Source organism: Vipera berus, assembly GCF_964194415.1.
Source record: "Vipera berus genome assembly, chromosome: 2".
Lineage (NCBI taxonomy): Eukaryota > Metazoa > Chordata > Lepidosauria > Squamata > Viperidae > Vipera > Vipera berus.
The window spans coordinates 101,381,812-101,393,105 of record NC_138203.1 but is presented as its reverse complement, the minus strand read 5'-3'; the positions used below and the strand labels follow the sequence as shown (position 1 = coordinate 101,393,105).

The window sequence follows — 11,294 nt, the reverse complement described above, 5'->3', positions numbered from 1 at the left end:
TGTGGATATAACGGATATCACTGTGACAATTGACTGGCTACATTTTGTTCTTGATAGCTTTATTTTTTATTTCCATTTTACTCGATCTTACTATTACAGATTTTTAAAATTTGCAATTCAAAATCCATTGTAAAAGAAAAACTGCTTAAAAATGAATTGGCACCATCATTCGAGGGGATTCTCACTCCCTTTAGCTAAAAGTTCATTTCCTCCTGTTTGATTTTTTTTTAAAAAAACAAAAAAACTGGAACAGTTTCAAAGAAAAATTGCTGCTTTGGGGAAAAAATCTGTAGCCCCTTTCAGCTTCTAAAAGTAAGTTTGTAGTTTTGTAGAGGTCTAACAAATATCACAAGAGTTGTTTGCAGGGCTTTTTTTTCTCATAGAACGCTCAGAACGGAGTTCCGGCACCTTTTTTGGATGGAACCTTGTAGGGTAGGCAAGGCGGGTTGTATGACATGTGTGAGTTCCGGCACCTTTTTCTTTTACAAAAAAAGCACAGGTTGTATGAGCTACATACTGTCCTCATTTTCAGTTTATAAAATCATTTCTGTACAATCCCAATTAAACCCTACTTTTTGAGATTCCTTTAAAGCCTATATAGATTTGCTCCACATCATGAAAGTATTTGGCTATTTCTTTTTGTGAAGAGATTTTTTTAAAATCTCACTATGTTCTTAACATTTCTGTATGGTGGTGTTCTTGAAGGTGAGAGCTCCACTTAAAACATAGTTTGGGGGAAAATCGTGTTAAACAGCAGTGACAGACTGTAAAGCATATTGCAAACTGCATTGGAGATTTCATCAGGTCAGAACTGTGTGTCTCCTTTACCAGAGGTCCCTAACTTTTTGGGCACCAGGGGCCGGTTCCGTGGAGAAGGTTATTCCACGGACCAGAGAGTGCATGGTTTTCTGTGCTGCCTGCATCTCACGGATGTGGCTTTGCTTGTTTGTGCAGACCACTTGCTGGCATGCCACAGCCTCGTACCGGTCCATGGACCAGGGGTTGGGGACCCTGTCCTATACCATTTCAGACAAATAGCTGTCCAATCTCTTTTTTAAAAGCCTCCAAAGATGAAGCACTTTCTGAAGGCAAGCTATTCCACTGTTCTGTCAGGAAATATCTCCTTAGGTCTAGATCAGGGGTGTCAAACTCAATTTCATTGAGGGCCGCATCAGCATTGCGGTTGCCCTCAAGGGGCCGGGTGGGTGTGGCCAGGGTGGGTGTGGCCTACTGTGTGGGCGTGGCTAAAGTGCGTATGGCCTACTGGGTGGGCGTGGCCAGCTCTACATGGTTCGCATCAAGGGTGCCTATGAGGGCCTGGGCAGGAGTGGGACAGATCTGGGGGTCTCTGGCAGAAGGAGGGTCTCTGGGCCAGGGCCAAGGCAGTGGGGGCCGTTCCCTCCCTGTTTCCAGGAAGGCTTCACGGGCCGCATGAAACCACTTCGTGGGCCGGATCTGGCCCCCGGGCCTTGTGTTTGACATGTCTGGTCTAGATTGTTTCTCTCCTTGGTTAGTTTCCAGCCATTACTTCTCGTCTTGCCTTCTGATGCTTTATGTGCAATACGTCGACCCCCTTTTTTTGTGACAACCCCTCAAATATTGGAGCACTGCTATGATATCGCCCCTAGTCCTACTTTCCACTAGACTAGACATACCCTATTCTTGCAACAGTTCTTCATATGTTTTAGCCTCCAGCCCCCTAATAATCTTTGTTGCTCTTCTCTGCACTTTTTCCAGAGTCTCTATATTCTATATTGTGGCCACCAAAACTGGATGCAGTATTCCAAATATATTCCAAGTATATTTCAAGCATATCCAAGTATGGTATATTTCCCTTTTCTTTTTGCTTAAATGAGATGACATGCTTTTGTTCTTATGTGATTAGCTTTCCCTCTTTGTAAGTTGGGCATCATCTGAGAGAAAAAAGAAACCTTTTAGAAAGAGAACTTCTGTTTCTCTTACTAAACTGCTGTGACTTGTTCATTTGTTTGCTTTGAATCTATTGATAGCTTATCTCACAACTGTGAGGCACTCTGAATTGAATGTCATACAGTATTAAATGCCAATGCAGTGGAATGTACAGGCAGCTTATGCTGCATTGCTTTATATATATATAGTTTTTCATTCTGACATTTTTGGTAAATAACTAAAAACTAACAAGACAAGACAATATTACATTCAACCTGCATCCTTAACAGAGTGTTGTATTTACAATGTCAACTTATGAAGTACTGTTGCATGAACTGGGTATGTCTGGTCTATTGAAGAGAAGGGCTAGTCTTCCAATATCTCAGGGGCTGCCACAAAGAAGAGGGAGTCAAGCTATTCTTCAAAGCACCTCAAGGCAGGACAAGAAGCAACGGATGGAAACTAATCAAGGAGAGAAGCAACCTAGAACTAAGGAGAAACTTCCTGACAGTTAGAACAATTAATCAGTGGAACAACTTGCCTCCGGAAGTTGTGGGTGCTCCATCACAGGAGGTTTTTAACAAAAAGATTGGACAGCCATTGGTCTGACATGGTAAATGTCTCCTGTTTGAGCAGGAAGTTGGTGTAGAAGACCTCCAAGGTCCCTTCCAACTGTTATTCTATCATTATTTCTCAGAACAGAAAAAGGAAACTTTGAAACTTGGACTACATCTTGACATTCTGTTAGTCTGTCTTCTAGAATGTTATCTTTTTGCTGTTCTCAAGAAGTTTTGGATTCTCATTAGTGGCTAATGGGGAAGGCATTGTGGCTAATGTACCGTATATACTTGAGTATAAGCCGAATTTTTCAGCCCACTTTTTGGGCTGAAAAATTCCACTTCGGCTTATACTCCAGTCAACAAAAAAACTTACCGAGGACTTGTGCGCGGCCGAGGCTTTGGTGCTTCCGGGATCGCGCGCACCTCTCCCAAGCCACCGCCATCCGAGACCTGCCGAAGTTTGGGGAGGTTTGGGGAGGTGCGCAGTTCCTCCGCGCAGACCTGCCGACGTTTGGGGAGGTTTGGGCGCCTCCCCAAACGTCGGCAGGTCTCTGTTCCTCCTGCCGACGTTTGGGGAGGTTTGGGCGCCTCCCCAAACCTCCCCAGGTCTCTGTTCCTCCGCGCAGACCTGCCGACGTTTGGGGAGGTTTGGGCGCCTCCCCAAACCTCCCCAAACGTCGGCAGGTCTCCGTTCCTCCTGCCGACGTTTGGGGAGGTTTGGGCGCCTCCCCAAACCTCCCCAGGTCTCCGTTGCTCCGCGCAGACCTGCCGACATTTGGGGAGGTTTGGGCGCCTCCCCAAACCTCCCCAAACGTCGGCAGGTCTCCGTTCCTCCTGCCGACGTTTGGGGAGGTTTGGGCACCTCCCCAAACCTCCCCAGGTCTCCGTTCCTCTGCGCAGACCTGCCGACGTTTGGGGAGGCGCCCAAACCTCCCCAAACGTCGGCAGGTCTGCGCGGAGGAACGGAGACCTGGGGAGGTTTGGGGAGGCGCCCAAACCTCCCCAAACGTCGGCAGGAGGAACGGAGACCTGCCGACGTTTGGGGAGGTTTGGGGAGGCGCCCAAACCTCCCCAAACGTCGGGAGGTCTCCGTTCCTCCGCGCCCTGCCTGCCTGCTTCTTTCCGCAGCGGAAAGAAGCAGGCAGGCAGGGCGCGGAGGTCCGGAGACCTGCCGACGTTTGGGGAGGTTTGGGGAGGTGCGCGCGCACCTCCCCAAACCTCCCCAAACTTCGGCAGGTCTCCGGACGGCGGCGGCTTGGGAGAGGTGTGCGCGATCCTGGAAGCACCGAAGCCTCGGCCGCGCGCAAGTCCTCGGTAAGCTCCGGGCGGTCACTTGCTTCGCGTCTCCTGAGGGAAGGGGGGGCGACTGGAGCGGGCGTGTTTCCTCGCCTGCTGGGCGCCGCGATTTGCCCGGGGAACGCGCGGGCCCCGAATGGCAGCGTGGAGCGAGGAAGCGGACAGCCAGGGCTTCCCCGAGAGCCGCGGCCACACAGGGTATTCCTGTGTATTCAGGCTTGCAAAATGGCGGATCGAGCCTCTGCTGGCGGCAGAGGCTTGCAGAGCGCGGATCCAGCCTCCGCCGGCGGCGGAGGCTTGCAGAGCGCGGATCCAGCCTCCGCCGGCGGCGGAGGCTTGCAGAACGGCGGATCGGCTTATACTCGAGTCAACAACTTTTCCCACTTTTGGGGGTGAAATTGGGGGTCTCGGCTTATACTCGAGTCGGCTTATACTCAAGTATATACGGTAATTAAAAAATACCGGGTTGCCTGACCCTGCTCTTTTCTCTCCCTTTCCATTTTCTGTCTCTGTACAAGTACAGTCTTAACCCACCGTGTGCCCTCTTAATGTGTGAATTTTAAGATTCATTATTCTCAGCAAAGCAAATGCAAGTTTGAAGATTTTTGGTGTTGAAGCCCAGCTCTCTGAGGCCAACAAAACTACCCAAATATTGGAATTCTGTTGACCTTGATGATAGCTCCCTCTTAGAAGCCCAGTCTTTGAGTTTGATCTTGTTCTTTTTTTAAAAAAAAATCTTACTTTTCCCCCACTCCATTTACTCTAATAACCAAGACCATCATTAGCACCTCCTTTTCTCCATGCAGAACAAATATTACAGTGAGGGAGGGAGGGAGGGAGGGAAGGAGAGAGAGAGAGAGAGAGAGAGAGAGAGAGATCCGGATCCGGCCCGCGAAGTGGTTTCATGTGGCCCACGAAGCCATCCTGGAAACAGTCAGGGAACGGCTCCCACTGCCTTGGCCCTGGCCCAGAGACCCTCCTCCTGCCAGAGACCCTCAGATCTGTCCCACTTCTGCCCAGGCCCCCATAGGCACCCTTGATGCGAACGATGTAGAGCTGGCCACGCCCACCCAGTAGGCCATACACACTCTAGCCACGCCCACCCAGTTAGGCCACGCCCACCCAGGCCATACCCACCCGGCCCCCTGAGGGCAACTGCAATGCTGATGCGGCCCTCAATGAAATTGAGTTTGACACCCCTGCTATAAGGTAACTGGTGATCAGCATCTTAAGGCTGTTCTGTGATGTTGATGATGTGGGGATTATAGTTGAAAAGATGCTACTTGGGGAATTTTGGGAATCAGAATTTAAACTTATCAGTGGGATTGGGAAGGCTGCTATAAACATTTTTTAAAGCTGAATAAGATTTGTCCTAATTGGAAATTCTGACTTTAAAGATTATATATGTCCAAAGTTTCAGTATTGTTTAAACAACCCAACCCAATTATTTGCTATACGTGAGGCAAATATTTGTTGTTAGTTGCGAAGTCGTGTCCGACCCATCGCGACCCTATGGACAATGTTCCTCCAGGCTTTCCTGTCCTCTACCATCTTCTGGAGTCCATTTAGGCTCACGCCTACTGCTTCAGTGACTCCATCCAGCCACCTCATTCTCTGTCGTCCCCTTCTTCTCTTGCCCTCAATCTTTCCCAGCATTAGGCTCTTCTCCAGTGAGTCCTTCCTTCTCATTAGGTGGCCAAAGTATTTGAGTTTTAGCTTCAGGATCTGGCCTTCTAAAGAGCAGTCAGGGTTGATCTCCTCTAGGACTGACCGGTTTGATCGCCTTGCAGTCCAAGGGACTCGCAGGAGTCTTCTCCAGCACCATAGTTCAAAGGCCTCAATTCTTTGGCGCTCAGCCTTTCTTATGGTCCAACTTTCACTGCCATACATTGCAACTGGGAAGACCATAGCCTTGACTATACACACTTTTGTTGACAGGGTGATATGATAGTGTTTAGAATCACATTCTGAATCTGTTTTTCAGATTGCATAGCAATATTACTTTGGTAAGATTGAGAACTTGATGGGTCGAAAAGTGATAAACTGATCAGTAAAGTATTAAGAAATATTTAGAACAAGAAACGTCATTTTGCATATTGTCTTGATATCTACTCAGAAATTAATCTCAGTTCTCAGGAAAAAGCACAAACGTTGGAGTCTTGCAGCACAGTGTACTAAAAGTAAATCTCACTGAGTCTGGTAAAGCTTTATTCTGAAATTAGAGGGTACAAAATTGCACTAATCCTTCAGAGGCTTACTTCTGAATAGACACAGATAGAATTGTGTTGTTACTTATTAGCAGGATTAATGGTTAACAAATTTTTTTTGTACTTTAACACTGGATTTGAGAAGCAATAGAATTACCATTTTTTTAAAAAAAAAATAATGTGTTGAAAAGATTTAGCAGTGTTGATTAAGGCTTCTGCAAATGGGATTAATTAGTTATTTCCTAAATGTTTTTCTTCTTTGGCTTTTGTCTAAGATCTAGATATAGTTTTGCTGTTATCAAGCGAAATTAGAACACAAAGCAAACTAGGACCAGTTTAAGTGCATGGAGACCAAAGAGACAATAAGCTTGTTGTCTCCATACTTTGATCCACCTGCCTTTCTGACAGACTTCATTGGTCAGCTGAATGGCTGGGGAAATGCTGAACAGTGAAGCTACATAGGCTCAGCCTTCAAGATCAAGAACCCCCCATACTTCATTGTGTCTGATTTTTCAACGTACTGAAACACTGTCATTGAGATTATCCTTTTTTCATTGCCGTGAACATTTCTGGGTTACTAAGCTGTGAACTATGTACAGCCTGCTGTTGCTGGCACACCCTGCTATCACTGTATGTAAAACATATCCGGGGTACTTGTTTTGACCTAGAACTGTTAGGAAGACTAAATATATTCACTGACATGCACATATAGTATGGAAATTAGACCAGAAACTACTCAAGCCAGACCAATCAAGTTTAACACTGCTAATTAGTCTTGTGTTACTCCTTTGGAGAGCTTGTTCCATTCCTCAGCTCCTAGTTGTTCACTAATACTATTGGTAATATAAAGGCTGCATCTTGTTAGCATGTTTAATGACCATTAAAATATATTGTCTTCCATGCATTTATAGAATTTAACTTAAGACTGCTGACATAAGCACAGTTCACAGAGGTTGTGACAAAAATGTTCATGCATGTGTCAGATGGTTAAGAAACAATAGCAATAGCACTTAAACTTATATACCACTTCCCAGTGCTTTACAGCCCCCTCTAAGTGGTTTACAGAATCAGCGTATTGCCCCCAACAGTCTGGGTCCTCATTTTACTGACCTCAAAAGAATGGAAGACTGAGTCAACTTTGAGCTGGTGAGAATTTAGCTGCAATACTACATTCTAACCACTGCACCACCACATCTCTAATGACAAAACTATGTTCTTAATAATTGAAATTAAAGAAATTAAAAATGAAAGAAATATATCTATATGCATAGTCTTTCGTGTGAGTGGCAATGAAAATGAAATTTTAGTCTTGCTATTTAGACTCACTGAATAATTCATAGTTGTAGATTTAATAGAATAAGTTACTTTAACCTGCGTGTGGCATTGCTCTTGATGCTTCTTGGTCTTTTTATTGTGCATCCGTTTTTATAAAAAAATACTACAGAAACCTCCACAAATTTATTCATACCCATATTTAGAGGTCACTCAACTCCTTAAAGATTTTGGGTGTCTTACAAATAGATTTAAAAAAAAACTACATATGGAGATAGAAATAAAAAGACATTTATTTGACTAGACAAGCATACTAAGCCATTTGGCATATACAACAAATAGTACAAATGTAACAAAAGCGTCTCCTGAATCCCATGCCCTGGGCAGATGACCCTTTTTTAAACATTTTCCTAAATGCCATGATGAATCTATGCAAGGAGGTTGTTCCTGAGAGTTGATGCTGGAGCAGGGTAGGAGCACTTCCTGGGTCCTGCAGGATGACATTGTTTAATTGATGGGATCCAGAGGGTACCCACTGTCTGATCATAGTGGGCAGGCAAAAGCAATTAGAAATTGGCAGTCCTTCATATAGCCATCCCTATGCCATGAAAGGCTTTAGCATCTGTGAAAATTGCACCTGGAAATCTCTTTCATTCTCCACTTTTATTTAAATTTTTTCCAAAAAATAATTTGTATATATTTTTGTCCTTCCATGCAGGGAAAGTATTCATTGATATGGCTCTCTTCTTAATTTGAACTTGTGGTGTTTTAGCAGCAAATGTTTATTAAGATAGCAACAATTATTTTGTGTGTTGCAGAAAATTATACTATACTACACTACACTATTACTGATTTTTGAAGACAGATAATCTGGGAGAAATATGTAGCATGCAAAGAGCTCAGCCTCTCTTGTTCAACCAGATATCCTTGTACAATATACATAGTATGTTATGGTTTATCAAATCAAATGACTACAGGAATAAGTCCCTCAAATGTTTCTTGGCAACATTTGGCAACACTCTACCAACTTTCACTACAGTACATTTTTCAGGTTGCCACCATATGTTTTTTTTTAAAAAAAAACACCTCTTGGCTTCAGATCTTGGAAAGAAACCCAGAATGCGGTTTGTAATGAAGACATGAGCATTTGATTGCAAATGGCAGCATATTTATAAGAACAAACTATAGAAGCTGCTGCATATGTATCTCTTGAGGACACTCGAATAGCCCCTAAATAAATTAAATTAACATGCCTGCTTCTTCTTGTCTTTTTGCCTCCCAGCTGATTGTATTTTAGCACACCCATAATTGACCTTTTGGTGATTATAATATTATTGCAAAAAGAGAACTATGATAGAGAAAAGGAAGATGTCACTGCTTAGAGAAGATGGCAGAATGGTTATAAGTGATGGGAAGACAACAGCTCATTTCTTGTTTTGCTTTGGTTTTCCCACTCCAAAAGGGAATTGCGTTCTAAAGCAGAGGAGCTGACAAAAAGAGGGAGTAACAGGTCAAGTCATGCTGAACTAACTCAGCCTCCATTTTTGACACAATGACCACTTTATTTCACCATTATATCCCTGAATAAAGCATTTAATGAAGTCTCCTATGAGATCCTAGTAGAGAAGATGGAAAAATATGGGCTGAGTTGTGCTACTATTCGTTGAATACAGAACTGGTTATACTGTCATATCCAGAGAGTGCTTATCAGCGCCTCCAAATCAAGCTGAAAGGAAGTGAGAGGTGACTTACTACAGACTCTGTCCTAGGCTATGGACTGTCCAAAATATTTATCGGTGATTTGGAAAAGGGCTTGGAAAATATTACTAAATTTGCAAACGGCACAAAGATTTAGAAAGGGAACAATTCTATGTTCAACAGAGCATGTCTATAGTATTGCATTCAGTTTTAGGAAACACTTTGCAAGCTGGAATCTGACCAGAGGAGAGAAGTCAAGATGATAAAGGATCTGGAAGGAAAAAGAAAAATATGAGAAGTGGTTAGAGGTGTCAGTTCTGTTTAACTTGGACAGGAGAAGACTGCAAAGGAGATTATAGCTGTTTTCAAGTAGAAGATAAGGCAGACATGTTCTGAATTTTTCCACAAGTAGGAAATGGATGCATATTTCAGTTGCGTATCAGGAAAATGTATTAATGATAAGAACTGCTCTACAAAAGAACAGAAGACCCTCCTCAGGAGATTGTGGACTATTTGATGGAGATATTTGTATAGAAGCTCAATTGTTATCTGCTGGGATGGATGCTGCAATAGCCGATTCCTGCAACAGGCAGGAGGATTGGACTAGAGTCTAGACCAGGGGTAGGCAACCTTGGCTCTTTTATGACTTGTGGACTTCAACTGGCTCAGGAATTCTGGGAGTTGAAGTCCACGAGTCATAAAAGAGCCAAGGTTGCCTATCCCTGGTCTAGACAAATAAAACCTCAGTGCTTGCCTTTTACTTATTTATTTCATTTAGCATTACTTCCCTTCCCATGTTTGCCTTTTATTTGATTCATTGTAGCATTTAAAACCTTTTTTTTTAAAAAAATCTCTCTGCTAGGTACATATGTATTCTTTTGTTTCTGCTATTTGAAGAAATGAGTACCCGTAAACAAATTGCAAAAGTGCTGCACTGACAGAGTAGTGACTCAAGTTAGTTTCCTTGAGCAGAGTATTGTTTTTTTTCAAATTTGGCAACTTTAAGAAATCTGCTGTTTGGGCAATTCTGGGAGTTGAAATCCATATAGCTTAAAGTTGCCAAGTTTGAAAAACACTGTTCCAGCAGCTACTTGTCAGCTGATATCAATTTTACATTTAACAAATTATGTTATACTGTCAGGTTAAGATTGTTCTTGGGCAAGTGATATAAAAATGAAACAAGTAGAAAAATGGATCCATGACAAAAAGCTAGAGAAGGCTTAACGGAGGACAACTCAAGGAGCTATGGAGCAGGTTCTCTATAAGAAAAAGTTGTGACATTTGGGAATCGGGACTTAAACCTGCTTGTCTACCAGCATTGTAAATAGCAATTTCTGTGGAAGAATTCAAACAATCATATCTTCACTTAATGAACTATGATGGGTGAGTCAGCCCTTAGATTACATTTTGTACCAACTTCATTCCAATCTTGTAAACAGCAGGCATTTTCCATTAAAATATCACTTTCTTGGAAAATGTGGGTCATAGCTTCAGAATTTATTAAGGTAGATTGTCTGTCTGCCTATCTATCATGTTTATATATCATTGGACTCAGATGACATGCAGTGATTTACACCATAAAAATAAAAATGTAAGAAATAAAAAAAGCATGTCTGGGGAAAAAATAAAAATAATTTCAGTTTATAGCTATTTAAATAAAAATACTGCGCATGCCTTTCGTCCTTTTGATTTTTTGAACTACAGCCCCCCCCCCACATCATTCCTGTCCATTAGCCTCATTGATTGTGATTGACAGGGACTGTAGCCCAATTCATCTAGACAGTACAGTGTTGGATGTTTATCCACTTGATTTTGTGCAAGAACTGCATGTGTCACAAGATTAAAAAAAAGCTTTGCATCGGTGTTAGCATTTATTTGAGTAAATATTGCTTGGGTAATAAATTTCTAAATTTGGAAATGCAGAACAGGAAAAGAGATTATTTTGTAGAAGGAAGAGAAGAGGGCTATAAGAGAAAATTTTATTGTGAGAAAAATGAGGTTGGGATCTATATCATTATCTTTAATTGAGCAGGCCAAATAAACTGTTTTATGATAAGTTGAACAGAAACGGCCGTCAAAATTAAAACAGTGACTAACGCGATCAGGAAAATTAAGCAGCTATCTTGAGTTATTCAAAGCAATTTCTCATTTCCTGTTTTCTCTGAAGAGAACAGGTGCACTGTTTGGCAAAAGATCCCTTTTTAGAATTATTCCAGGTTTCCCCCCCCCCCCAGTAATTTCCTTTGGAATAAACAAATTTGAGTAGCCTAACCTTTTAATGGGGAATTAATGGTCTCTGTTCTGGAAGATGACTTGCTTAACAACACTGATGTGATAGTTCTAGAGCAAAAGT

The 11,294-nt window shown here is 42.7% G+C and overlaps 1 protein-coding gene across 1 annotated transcript in view; it reads left to right on the top strand.

Annotated features, from left to right (window-relative positions):
- The window catches only part of B4GALT1 (beta-1,4-galactosyltransferase 1), a 45,678-nt gene that overhangs the window by 1,879 nt on the left and 32,505 nt on the right, over window positions 1–11,294 (top strand). The gene's annotated exons all lie outside the window — the stretch shown is intronic.